General features: G+C 39.1%; 1 long non-coding RNA gene across 1 annotated transcript; it reads right to left on the bottom strand.

Moving 5' to 3' along the window:
* Positions 1-555: 555 nt before the first annotated feature.
* On the bottom strand, positions 556-13556 carry LOC122703054. Its single transcript, XR_006343406.1, has 3 exons — positions 13542-13556; positions 7246-7248; positions 556-624 (listed from the first exon to the last, which is right to left on the bottom strand). It is a non-coding gene; the product is annotated as an uncharacterized LOC122703054 (long non-coding RNA).
* Between the last annotated feature and the right edge of the window lie 1117 nt (positions 13557-14673).

The following is a 14673-nucleotide window of genomic DNA, read 5'->3' as shown; positions in this document are numbered from 1 at the left end:
AATTTTCCCCTAGTCATATACTTGTAATTCTTTTGAGGGGACTCTCGGTGTTCTAGGGAGACTTGTTTTAAGAAAGACACCTGTAGCTAGGTAAACTGTTTTCCTGTTGTTGTTATCAACATTCTTTAATCAGATCTTCTAGCTCTAATTTTTTGAGGCAAGAAAGGAAAAAGAAAGACTCCAGGTTGGGAGGAAGTTGAAAAGTACACATGTTTTTTCACAAGGGTTTGACTGCCTGACTCAGAAACTCGGTTTAAATCATACTTTCTCAATGAAAGTTTTTGACTGAAATAGATAGCCATACTATTTGTTTTTGGTGAAAGCATCTTAGTACTTTAAGAGCAAAGATTTATGATTGTCTATACTAATGACTGCTTTTTATTTTTCTTTTATTTTCAAACTTTAAACTTGTTATTTTGTATTGGAATATAACTGATTAACAATGTTGTGATAGTTTCAGGTGAACAGCAAGGGGACTCAGCCATGCATGTACATGTGTCCATCCAGGCTAGCACATAACATTGAGCAGAGTTCCCTGTGCTATACAATAGGTCTTTGTTGGTTATCCATTTTAAATATAGCAGTATGTACATGTCTTTCCTAAACTCCCTATCTATCCCTTCCCTGGTACTCATAAGTTCATTTTCTAATATGTGGAATCTAAAGAGAAATTATAAAAATGAGCTTACTCACAAAACAGAGACTCACAGACGTGGCTGCTTTTTAAATCAATCCATTATTCAGAATACTATGACATCCTTTCAATAAGCTGAAGTTGGCATCCTTGGGGTTTTTTTGTTTTTTTTTTTTTAATTTTTTTATTAGTTGGAGGCTAATTACTTCAAAACATTTCAGTGGGTTTTGTCATACATTGATATGAATCAGCCATAGATTTACACTTATTCCCCATCCCGATCCCCCCTCCCATCTCCCTCTCCACCCGATTCCTCTGGGTCTTCCCAGTGCACCAGGCCCGAGCACTTGTCTCATGCATCCTACCTGGGCTGGTGATCTGTTTCACCATAGATAGTATACATGCTGTTCTTTTGAAACATCCCACCCTCACCTTCTCCCACAGAGTTCAAAAGTCTGTTCTGTATTTCTGTGTCTCCTTTTCTGTTTTGCCTATAGGGTTATCATTACCATCTTTCTAAATTCCATATATATGTGTTAGTATGCTGTAATGTTCTTTATCTTTCTGGCTTACTTCACTCTGTATAAGGGGCTCCAGTTTCATCCATCTCATTAGGACTGGTTCAAATGAATTCTTTTTGACGGCTGAGTAAAATTCCATGGTGTATATGTACCACAGCTTCCTTATCCATTCATCTGCTGATGGGCATCTAGGTTCCTTGGGGGTATTTTGTGGTACCAAAATTTCAGTCTCCATCCTTAATCCTGTATATTTTTGTGACCCTCAGTTTACATAATTGCCCATGAATGGTTAGGCATGTTTGGTACAGCTCTTTTAATGAAAGGCCATGTGAATATCCAGTTTCTATCTTACTGAAATCAGTGAGGCAAAGCCCAGGTAAGGATGGCCTCAGAGGACATGTTACAAATAAGCACTCCTGGCAGTAGTGGAAGGACATAAAGGTATACAAATGACTTGTCTTCCTCTCCTGGGAATCCTGCCTATAGATCCTATATGACTGGGCTCTTCCAGGTTGGTTTATGACTTCTAGCCTTTGGAAGAAAGAACTGAGAAGTGAATCCCTATTTACCATATCTATAATTCTCAGCATTTCAGTGGTCCACTTTTTCCAGTTGTCCAAATCTTCACTCTTATGGTTCAGTTCAGTTCAGTCGCTCAGTTGTGTCCGACTCTTTGCAACCCTATGAATCGCAGCACGCCAGGCCTCCCTGTCCATCACAAACTCCCAGAGTGTACTCAAACTCATGCCCATCGAGTCGATGATGCCATCAAGCCATCTCATCCTCTGTCATCCCCTTCTCCTCCTGCCCCCAATCCCTCCCAGCATCAGGGTCTTTTCCAATGAGTCAACTCTACACATGAGGTGGCCAAAGTATTGGAGTTTCAGCTTCAGCATCAGTCCTTCCAATGAACACCCAGGGCTGATCTCCTTTAGGATGGACTGGTTGGCTCTCCTTGCAGTCCAGGGGACTCTCAAGAGCCTTCTCCAACACCATAGTTCAAAAGCATCAATTTTCTGGCACTCAGCTTTCCTTACAGTCCAACTCTCACATACACACATGACCACTGGATGTGGAAAAACCATAGCCTTGACCAGACGGACCTTTGTTGGCAAAGTAATGTCTCTGCTTTTTAATATGCTATCTAGGTTGGTCATAACTTTCCTTCCAAGGAGTAAGCCTCTTATTTTCATGGCTGCAGTCACCATCTTCAGTGATTTTGGAGCCCCTCAAAATAAAGTCTGACACTGTTTCCAGTGTTTCCTCATCTATTTCCCATGAGGTGATGGGACCAGATGCCATGATCTTAGTTTTCTGAATGTTAAGCTTTAAGCCAACTTTTTCACTCTCCTCTTTCACTTTCATCAGGAGGCTCTTTAGTTCCTCTTCACTTTCTGCCATAAGGGTGGTGTCATCAGCATTATCTGAGGTGATTGATATTTCTCCTGGCAATCTTGATTCTAGCTTGTGCTTCATCCAGCCCAGCGTTTCTCATGATGTACTGTGCATATAAGTTAAATAAGCAGGGTGACAATATACTGCCTTGACATACTCCTTTTCCTATTTGGAACCAGTCTGTTGTTCCATGTCCAGTCCCTAAAAAAGGCAATCCCAAAGAATGCTCAAACTACCTCTTAATTGCACTCATCTCACACGCTAGTAAAGTAATACTCAAAATTCTCCAAGCCAGGCTTTAGCAATATGTGAGCCGTGAACGTCCAGATGTTCAAGCTGGTTTTAAAAAAGGCAGAGGAACCAGATATGAAATTGCCAACATCCGCTGGATCATCTAAAAAGCAAGAGAGTTCCAGAAAAACATCTATTTCTGCTTTATTGACTATGCCAAAGCCTACAACTGTGTGGATCACAATAAACTGTGGAAAATTATTCAAGAGATGGGAATACCAGACCACCTGACCTGCCTCTTGAGAAACCTGTATGCAGGTCAGGAAGCAACAGTTAGAACTGGACATGGAACAACAACTCTTATGGTCATTTTTCCCTTGATGCGCAGTTATCTTTCTCCTCAGGTTGCTTATCAAGCCCAGGACACCTACCCTTCTCTCTCTGAGATCACCTCAAAGAGTAGTTTCAATTCTAACAATATGAAGCATTTGACTCACATTTAGCCTTCTCAACTTTCAAAAGGGTGTGTGCATTGTATGTGTAAAATTTGGTGTTGCTTTTACTTCAAAAGTAGCCTGAAAATGATGGCAGCCTAGCCCCACCTGTCTTCACAGACATAGTGTATTTATATAAAGGACATTATTATGTTAGTCACTGTGTTATCCACTTCTAAACTGCCTCCATTTTAAAAACACAACATAAATCTATGTGTGTGTGCTAAGACATGTCTGACTGTTTGCGACCCTATGGACTGTAGTCTGCCAGGCTCCTTTGTTCATGGGATTCTCCAGGGAAAAATAATGAGTGGGTTGCCATTTCCTTCACCAGGGTGTCCTTCTGACCCAGGGATCAAACCAGACCAAGCCTCCAGGATTATCAGGCAGATTCTTTACCACTAGCACTGCCTGGGAAGTCCAAACATAAATCTGACCTCTCCAATTTGTCTCTGGAAAAAAAAGAAAAAAATCTCTCTCAGCGTTTCTTACATTTTCATTTCCTCTATAAGATTTTGTCACCCTTGTTCCTAAAGGTCCCACCTCTCCTCCCTCACCAGGGTTCCCTGCTTCCTCTTCTCCCTGACTCAAGCATACATAAAGATTCTTGGATATTCTTCTCAGAAGAGAGGCATCCTCAGGCTGACCACAAAACTTTACCAGTACATGAATTATAAAACAGAAAAGAACATAATGACATAAAATACAGATAACCTAAAAAATAATCACATTTTAAGTTGCAGGATATAAAATTAACACACAGAAATCCCTTGCATTCCTATACACTAACAATGAGAAAACAGAAAGAGAAATTAAGGAAACAATACCATTCACCACTGCAACAAAAAGAATAAAATACTTAGGAGTATATCTATCTAAAGAAACAAAAGACCTATATATAGAGAACTATAAAACACTGATGAAAGAAATCAAAGAGGACACAAGAAATATACCGTGTTCATGGATTGGAAGAATCAATATTGTCAAAATGGCTATTCTACCCAAAGCAATCTATAGATTCAATGCAATCCCTATCAAGCTACCAACGGTATTCTTCACAGAACTAGAACAAATAATTTCACAATTTGTATGGAAATACAAAAAACCTCGAATAGCCAAAGTAATCTTGAGAAAGAAGAATGGAACTGGAGGAATCAACCTGCCTGACTTCAGACTCTACTACAAAGCCACAGTCATCAAGACAGTATGGTACTGGCACAAAGACAGAAATATAGATCAATGGAACAGAATAGATAGCCCAGAGATAAATCCATGAACCTATGGACACCTTATCTTCAACAAAGGAAGCAAGAATATGCAATGGAAAAAAGACAACCTCTTTAACAATTGGTGCTGGGAAATCTGGTCAACCACTTGTAAAAGAATGAAACTAGAACGCTTTCTAACACCATACACAAAAATAAACTCAAAATGGATTAAAGATCTAAATGTAAGACCAGAAACTATAAAACTCCCAGAGGAGAACATAGGCAAAACACTCTCAAACATAAATCACAGAAGATCCTCTATGACCCACCTCCCAGTATATTGGAAATAAGAGCAAAAATAAACAAATGGGACCTAATTAAACTTAATAGCTTGTTCGATGTGTAAGTTTTTTATTTCAAGGATTCCAATAAAAGGAGAGCAGGGCCTTATATCCTGGGTATAAGGAGCTCCTCCTTAGATAAAAATACATCATCTGGGGAATTGATGGTGTAACTCCAGAGTTGGATTATTCTTCCCTCTAAATTCCTGGGCCAATTGCCTTTAAATTTTATTTTATTTTCTGATCTTTTAGGGTGAGTCTATTTAAACTCTTCAAAATGGGACATTGTCCTGGTTCAGCCCTCCTGAATGGAATGTTACATATACCTTTTCCAATTGCCAGTCTGAAAAAAAACTCACCTTTAAATATAGCATAGTCTTTACTGATAATACAGGGATATAGGATAATGCCATAATTCAATTCCTAGCCATGTTATGTATTGGCTGTGTGGCTTTGAGTGTATTTACCTTTCTGTGCCTTGGTTTCCTATGTTATAAAATAAGAAAAATAACAGTATCTACTTCATAGTACTTTAAAAGAATTAAGTGAATTATTTCAAGTGGGTACTTAGAAAAGGCTTAGAGTCTTGTTATTGTTGTTATTGACACCCCAGAACACAGAAGAATGATCTATTCATCCCTAGCTCATTTTTAGACTTAAATGGAATAATTAATCATATTCTATCATATTTAACTCAGATGTATCCAAACTCATTGTCAGGGGAATTATCTTGCAATCAGGAACCTATGGTAGTTACATAACACAATGATTCCAGATCAGTCAAAACAGTTCATTCAGAAAACATTGGTTGGTCACATACTATGTTCCAAATACTGTGTCAGGTAAAGGTAAGGAGAAAAAAAACTGTAGGCACAAGCCCTACTCTCATGAAGAAGCAAGCATCAGTGTAGATGCTTAATGAAAATGTTTCTGCTTTATTGACTATGCCCAAGCCTTTGACTGTGTGGATCACAATAAACTGTGGAAAATTCTGAATACCAGATCACCTGACCTGCCTCTTGGGAAATCTGTATGCAGGTCAGGAAGCAACAGTCAGAACTGGACATGGAACAACAGACTGGTTCCAAATAGGAAAAGGAGTATATTAAGGCTGTATATCTTCACCCTGCTTATTTAACTTATATGCAGAGTACATCATGAGAAACACTGGGCTGGATGATGCACAAGCTGGAATCAAGATTGCCGGGAGAAATATCAATCACCTCAGATATGCTGATGACACCACCCTTATGGCAGAAAGTGGAGAGGAACGAAAAAGCCTCTTGATGAAAGTGAAAGAGGAGAGTGAAAAAGTTGGCTTAAAGCTTAACATTCAGAAAACTAAGATCATGGCATCTGGTCCCATCACTTCATGGCAAATAGATGGGGAAACAGTGTCAACAGTGGCTGACTTTATTTTTCTGGGCTCCAAAATCACTGAAGATGGTGACTGCAGCCATGAAATTAAAAGACAATTACTCCTTGGAAGGAAAGTTATTACCAAACTAGACAGCTTATTAAAAAGCAGAGACATTACTTTGTCCACAAAGGTCCATCTAGTCAAGGCTATTGTTTTTCCAGTGGTCATGTATGGATGTAAGAGTTGGACTATAAAGAAAGCTGAGCACCGAAGAATTGATGCTTTTGAACTGTGGTGTTGGAGAAGACTCTTGAGAGTCCCTTGGACTGCAAGGAGATCCAACCAGTCCATCTTAAAGGAGATCAGTCCTAGGTGTTCATTGGTAGGACTGATTTTGAAGCTGAAACTCCAATACTTTGGCCACCTGATGCGTAGAGCTGACTCGTTTGAAAAGACCGTGATGCTGGGAAAGATTGAGGGCAGGAGGAGAAGGGGATGACAGAGGATGAGATGGTTGGATGCCATCACCAACTTGATGATCATGGGTTTGGGTGGACTCCGGGATTTGGTGATGAACAGGGAGACCTGGCCTGCTGCAGTTCATGGGGTCGCAAAGAGTCAGATACAACTGAGCAACTGAACTGAACTGAATGAAAATGTTGTCTGCCTTGGAATCATACAGGATAGTAGTTACTTTCCAAAGATTGCCCCCATCCAAATGTGCCCTTAGGTATTTATGCCCTTGTGCAGGCATCCCATTCACCATATTGGGTCTAGGGGTGGCCATGTTTTGTTTTTTGTTTCTGTTTCAGGGGGATTTTAATTTATTTTTAAGTGAAGGATAATTGCTTTACACTATTGTGTTGGTTTCTACCATACATCAACATGAATCAGCCATAGGTAAACTTATGTCCCCTCCCTCTCGAACCTCCCTCCCACCCCTCAAGGTTGTTACAGAGTTCTGCTTTGAGTTTCATGAGTCATACAGCAAATTCCCATTGGCTGTCTGTTTGACATATGGTAGTGTATATGTTTCCATGCTACTCTCTCAATTCGCCCACCCTCTCCTTCCCCCCTCCCCCACCATGTCCATAAGTCTGTTCTACATGTCTGTATCTCCATTGCTGGGGTGGCCACGTTTTAACCAATAGGATGTGGTAGGTATAATACAATGCCAGTTTCAGGTCTAAGCCTTACAAAGGCCTGACAGGTTCTCTTTTGTGCTTTTGGGGAGTCTTGAGCTACTGCATTAGTGATCCAGCTACCCTGCTAGAGATATCCCATGGAAAGGGGATGTGGAGAGGAAGAGGTTCTGCAGTGATGTGGAGGGAGAATCACAGTCATTCTCATAGCCCAGCTGAGTTCAGCCTTCTAGTCAACCCTACCGAAACCCTGGATGAGTGAGGGAGGGGTCCTGAATGTTCCTATTCAACTTGCCTGTGGATTCACCTAATGTCAGTGGAGCCCAGGCAACTCACAGAATCATGACGGGCTATAAAATTGTTTTTCATTTAAGACATAGATTTTCAGGATAGTTTGTTAGAAAGACTATGTCAGAACATTTTCTTTGCCATTTATAGAGGGATAAACTTGGTGAAATTATTTAACTTTTATGAGGTTTAGATTTCTCAACTCTAAAATGGAACAACAGTAATACTTCACAGAGGGGCCATAAGTGTCAGATATAATACATGTAAAACTTCTGGCAACTAGTGTTGATAAAAGGTAGCAATTATAAGTGATCAGATGCTGTTAGTTTTATGACCCCTCCCAGGAACATTTTCATTTTAAGTCAGGATACTGAAGACCATGTGTCTACCCTCAAGTTGCTATTCATATTTGACTAAAGACTGCTTCTTCCCTGTATGTGGATAAAGTCAGGGCTGCATGGGAACAGCTTTCACTCCATACATGCAAGTCAGGAGATAAATGCCTGTGTGGAATAAAAGTTGTATTTTTAAAATAACCTTCTGGCTTACTTTTATATAAGCAAGATATGCATTCAGTTGTTGTGCCAAAATAAAGTAATTAAAATTATTGCTAAACATGGCAACACAAAGTTGTCACCCTTGCCTCCAAGTTAATGCTTCCTGAGAATGTTTGAAGACTTGTAAAATATAGGATGTTTGAGGTTTGGCAAATCTTCTATATTTTTCCCATCATCACTCACCTGGTATATAATACCTGCTCCATGAATACTGAAATATTAAAGATGTTTTCAAAATAATATTAGCTATGGAAAGACCTCTTGAATTTCTCATCTGATTAGTTTCAGTCTATATCCCCATCCACAGAGTTTCTGTATATGTGTATTTTTTAATCTTGAGCTTCTTGTACCCTTGTTTCTGCCACGAGTTGCCCATCCAGTATACAGCCACAGAGAACTTGAAAAGAGTTCCTGGCATTCTAAGAGACACATAGGATTAAAGAACAAGGAGGCAAAAGATAAAAGTAGTTGTAACTATTCATTAGTTTTTGGTACATCAGATAATTTGTGCAATGACTCTGGGGCTTTAATTGAATCATTTTCCCACCTTGTCTTAATTTTAATTATGCAGCAATCATTTTTACCAACCTGTGCAAAGGAACCATATAAAAATATGACATATGACAATATACATTTATCTAAGCTCCAGAACTACAGTGACCTATAGGTAATTAGCTACTGCCTCCAGCACTGAAGTGACCAATTAAAGAGTTAACGAAATGCCCTCCAAATAACCTACATGTTCAGGATTTTTGGACTGCCAGGAACATTGCACTTCAACTGATATAATTTTTGACTGACTGATTTAGTAAGTCTACATCTGCTAAAATTCCAGACTCATGCCTGTAAAACTGAAGAGTCAGGTTTTATAAGGTGCTTTCACTGTCATTAAAGATGATCCCACCTTAGCCCTTTTCCTAACAAGACAATCTTGCAGCCATCATTAAGAGGTGTGATCCTAGCTTGTCATCATGGGAAAAAAATGGCTTCCTAGGTCAATGAAAATGGTACTGAGTTCATCTCAAGGGTGTAAGACATTCATTCTTGTGGCTATAAGAAATTAAATATAAAGAAGGAAGAAAGGAAGGAAAGTTAGTAGAAAAGAAAGGAGGGAGGGGAGGGAAGAAAGGAATCTGATATTTCAAAATATCTCTTAAAATTTAATGTTTAGATTTAAATATTTTTAAGGTTTAGCAGCAGCTCTTCTATAATTCAGATATTGAATAAACTAATCAGAAATGGAAGCAACCATCACTATTGTGACTAATTTTTAATTGTACCAGGCTTTGCCTGTGATTCTCTCTCTCTAAATGCAGAATTCATACTGAGTTTTGTAGGTTATAGTCTCCTGAAACTAAAGCATGATATAAGGATTCATTCAATATGTGATTCCACAAAGATATGCAAGTGGAGTGAAGACACAGACAGGAAGGGAAGGATGCTAATGTGGTGTAGATTTCCACTGTGGTCAACTGTGTGGTCAACTGGAGTTCAGTCCTACTGGAGACAACTGGATGCCAGTGTGGACCATGCTGAGCTGTCCCACCTGAGGGCTAAAAGAGCCACTGTGCTTATCTACCAACTCATGTTGGTCACTGGCCAAGAGTGCACTTAGGTATTGGCTCCACAGCATTCTTGCCTTCCCCATAAAGAAGGCTGGACATACTCCAACAGCCAAAGAAAGCCCCCCAGTCAAGTTGGGGTGCTTACAGCAGAAAGCCCTCAGCATGCACAGAATAGTGAGTACTGAGCATAGAGTGGTTGCTTTAAAAGATGATCCAAAATTAACTGAGTCTGAGCAATACCAAGTTTGTTGTGGGGCTTACTTCATCTAGTCAAGTCCATACAGTGCATTTGTTATATCTTGCACGTAAAAGTGATTGTATCTGCCCATTGTTATCCAATTTAATCTCTAAGAGCTGTTCTTGGTGTCGTACACCTCTGAGCATCACCTTTGCCCTCTGGAACCCACAATGTGAGTGGAAAAGTGAGGCACAAGAAGCAACATATGCTCTATCGGAGAGCTCATTAATTCTCTACATCACATATTTGATTTGGCTGGGGCACCTGACTGGGGTAACAATACGGGAAATATGCTTGTCAGATTAAACTGGGACAGAAGATCTATTAACTAAATACGCTTATAAGAGGCAAGGAACATAACAGAAAAAGCTGAAATTTACGAAAACTAGACCAAATGAAACCAGTGACCAAAATCTTTCTCTAAACTACTTTTGCTGGGACCTAGACATGCACATTAAACACCACAAGGATAAAGACAGAAAAATTGAGAACCACATGGACTATGCTGTATCTTGCTTTTGGATGAAAGCCCAAATCATGCAACCTAAAAGGAGCTCTCGACTCCTGTTGTTATTCTTAGCTGAAGAGTCAGTTCTAAAGAGAGATCCAGATACCACAGGAAGAGAAAGATCCTTTTCCAGAAGGCTTCTCCTTCCTGATTTCTTGGCTGTACCCCCCTGGGATGCTGTCCATCAGTTCGTCAAAATGTATGGAGCACTTGTAGCAATTCAATGCATATCGCTTCAGTACCTACTACATGAAAGCAGTAGGCCCCAGTCTGAGGTCTAGAGGAGCTTAATGAACTGCAGGGTTCTGAGTTCCACACCTGCTGGAGATGGACTGATGGACAGATTGGTTAAGTGACTGAACTAAGTGAATAAGTGGAGTTCCACAGCCCAGCTCCTTTGTGGACAGTAACCTTGTCTTCTCTACCCTGTAAAACCCATACCACCTCTGATGCTTCACGCAGGCTGTGGACACTCCATAAATGATTGCTGATGTTGATGGCATGAAATTAAAACAGTGCAAAGATTTGTCAGTATGCCATGGTAAGATCTGTAGCTCTTAAAGTGCTGCAACAGTTTTCTGGGTTAAGGGAACACACAGATGAACAGAACTCCTTACCACTCCCTAGGGCCACTCTTTGGATAGGGGCTGAAGTCCTGACTTATAAAGCTTAGATAGTTCCACCTCACTGGGAAGACTTTCTAGATTATGAAAAAAGTAGTTTTTCTCTCACTTTTATTTCCTCTCCCTTGTTTCCCTCCTGTCATTCCAGGTAATCTTCTGCTCACAAGAGGAAGTTTTGACTTCTTTCTTCAAATTTTCTTCATATTTACCTCCATACTTTAATATTCTGATTATTATATTTTTGCTAATAAAGTCTTCTCACTGTACTTCTGTTGTCTTTTATACATCTTAAGATGTGAGTCTTGAGAGTATTCACTCAGGTCCAAATTGGTGCAATCAACAGGTATATGCATTAGGCATATTACTGATCAGTTATATTTTAGATCTGAAATTTTGAAATAACTTAGAATTTAGTACATTCTTTGAACTTGAACAAATATAAATAATTTCATGAATAGGTCCACATCTATATAGTTGTTATGGATTGAGAACATAGTTTACCATTAGAGTAAAAGTCTGTTACCATGTCTCAAGGTCAGAAGGCTTTGAAGTTACACTGCCCAGGTGCCCTGTGACACAGCCACATCTCCTCTAATTAACAATGAGAACAAACTGGTTTAACATCATGTAAGAGCTTGCACCACAGTTGGAAAATATGCTTAAACTATTAATACCTTGTGATTAAATAATATATTAACATTTATTTGTAAGTATAAAGTTGTCAGACAGCTCTCTTAGACTCCATGAAACTGTTTTTGTGTAACAGTCCTTCAGTGCTTAGAATAAGCTAGAAAATAAGGAAAATTTAAAGCACCAATGCCACACGGTTATTTATATGTGCTTGTGATTGTGTGCACGTGAATGCATGTGATTATGCCTCAGTGTGTATGTGGGTAATAGGGCATTAACACCATCTCACAGAAGCTGCTCTGCTTTATGAGTTGGGATTTGTTTTTTAAGAAAATCAAGCCATATTTTTTTTCTTCCCATTCTCAAAGATGAAGCAGTTTACAGATGCTGAGTCCTTTTTTAGGAATAATTCTCAAAGCATCATTCAAATATCCTTTGAGCTGAGCACACGATATGCACATCATGAATACATATAATCACTGCATGGTCCTTTGTGAAGATTTTGAAAATAGCATCTAAAAGAGCCAACCGTGGGGCTTCATCTGAGGACATGCACTTGGTGAATGTGGCCAAGCCAATTCTGGCCACTTATTTCCTCTTTCATGGGCCCTGCTCCATTCCTATGGTCCTTGTAGAACATTTCAGTGGTCCTGATAGTTAAACAGTAAGTCACAATTTCTGGACCGCTGTATGAATTGTATGCATTAGCCTGATCAATGCAGATGACAGTTGTCAATTTGCAACACATGCCATACACATAGATGCTTTTTTTTTTTTTTTAACACATTGTCACCTTGAAACTAACTACTTTCATTCTCTTCTGCTGGCTTGGGGCTGATGGGACTAAAATTCCAGACCCTAATGTTGTGGGCTTTAGAACTGCTATTTATCTACCAAAAACATTTATAAATAGCCAACATACAATTTAACAAAAGCAATTCAATAATAAAAATCCTTTCATGCTTTCACTGTTATTCATCACTGACATGTTTTTAAACTTCTTCTTCAGAAGGATAAAACAAAGATTTTAGGAAATTCGTGGTTGAAACTATGAAATTCATAGTTTGAAACTCAGAAAACTTAGCCTAGAAGGCCATGTAACCTTTTCTCTTTTCCCATTTGAGATATGGGAAGATCTGAAACTATTTGCTTCTTTCTCCCATTTTTACTCTTTTATTGCATCTCCCTATCATGAAAATCTAGGATAAAAAACACCAGATCCATAAGGTAAAAATCTTACTTTCTTCAGTTTTGGGGCACCTAAGATTTTTGGGTAAACTCTTTCATGTGAACCTGAAGCTCCCTTACCCAAGGTGGCACCCCAAATGACTTTAACTACTCCCAATCCCTTTTTCAGACCTGATGGTTTTCAGGTGAAGTAACAGATATCCAAAGTCATGTTTTATTTGAAATATAAAGGAGAACATGAAATGTTTGCATCTTATTACCATTTTATAAACATTGTCTTTGAGATTCAGTTTCCATGGGGGATTGGTTCAAGATTTGCATGGCTACCAAATCTAGAGATGCTCAACTCCTTAGACTGCCCTCCAAATCCATGGGTCTCACCTTGGATTCTGCCAAACAAGAATCATAAACATAGGACTACATGACTGATGGCTGGTTGAATCTGTACGTGTGGAGCTCACAGATATGGAGGGTCAACTGTATCATGCTCTGGGTCACTGCAATATAGCTATATAGGATTCTCTGCCTGGACAGTGCTTCTCAACATTTTGGGGACTGATTAATTGCCACTTTGGATTTAATCTTTAATGTGGCACCTTCAGTGTTCCCAAGTTGGACTAGTCATTCCCCAACTATGCACCTCCATTTCAACCTATATTGACCATTCCAAGTATATATAACCTTTCTTTAAGAAAATTAATCAGCACATGGGAAACACTTAGAGTAGTGTCTAGCATATCACACTCAAGATACATTAGCCATTATTATTCTCAGTATTAAATTTTCTGATTCCTCAATAGTCTTCCTCAGCAAAATCTGAACTAGTTTCTGTCTTGCTCCACCATGCTGCCCTTTACCTATGGCTGTGCCAGGCACATGGTGAGTGGCAATGGACACTGGATGAAAGAAAATATCATAGCTATTACACATATGCATTGATATTTAGATTCCATACTTTCTACCCTTCTCAATATAATTTCCCAGCAAACCCCAATAAAGATTCTCTTTTTCAAAAAATTTTTTAAACAATTGAAAATGAAGGAATAGGAGAGAGAGGGTAAGAGAAAACCTGGTGCAAATAAAGAACTATCAGACATTCCATTACTATAAGTGATGGCTGGATAGTTAGGATTATGCAGGGCCTCTAATGGGTTTTTTGTGTGTATGTGACTTTTTAAAAACTGCTGCAGCTTTTAGAATATTGCCAGGATCTGAGTACTTGTTGGTGTTTCGCAAAAGGGAATATCATACTTTAAAAACACATTTAGGCCTATAATTTAGATAGAATGCTCTTCATTTTCCTTTAGAATTACTGTTTAAGAGTTTCCTATCATGTTGTAGGACTGATCTGTAGACTAGGAAAATGGGGGCAAGAAAGGGAGTTCACTCTAAGGAAATTACACTGTGAGTTTACACAGCATTCTGTTACAAGGTGAGTTTCATTATCATTGAATTTCTGGCTTTTCTGTTGGTACTCATGCTTTTCTTGTTCTGGTGAAACACACATACATAATCATATTTCTACTCGTATCCACATTCTAAAGTTCACATCTTCCTGTCCTCACTAACCCATACTTCCAGTGTAATCCCAAATTTGTCCCCATGGAGAACAAACCCTAAAGCTTGGTAGGGAATATCCTTGGTCCAGTGATTAAGACTTCACCTTCCAATGCAGGAGGTGGGAGTTCGATCTGTGATCTGGGAGTTAAGATCCCATATGTCTTGTGGCCAAAAAACAAACAAGCAAAAA

The sequence above is a fragment of the Cervus elaphus genome, chromosome 11 (assembly GCF_910594005.1).
Source record: "Cervus elaphus chromosome 11, mCerEla1.1, whole genome shotgun sequence".
Classification (NCBI taxonomy): Eukaryota; Metazoa; Chordata; class Mammalia; order Artiodactyla; family Cervidae; genus Cervus; species Cervus elaphus.
This window is presented reverse-complemented; position numbering and strand designations above follow the sequence as displayed.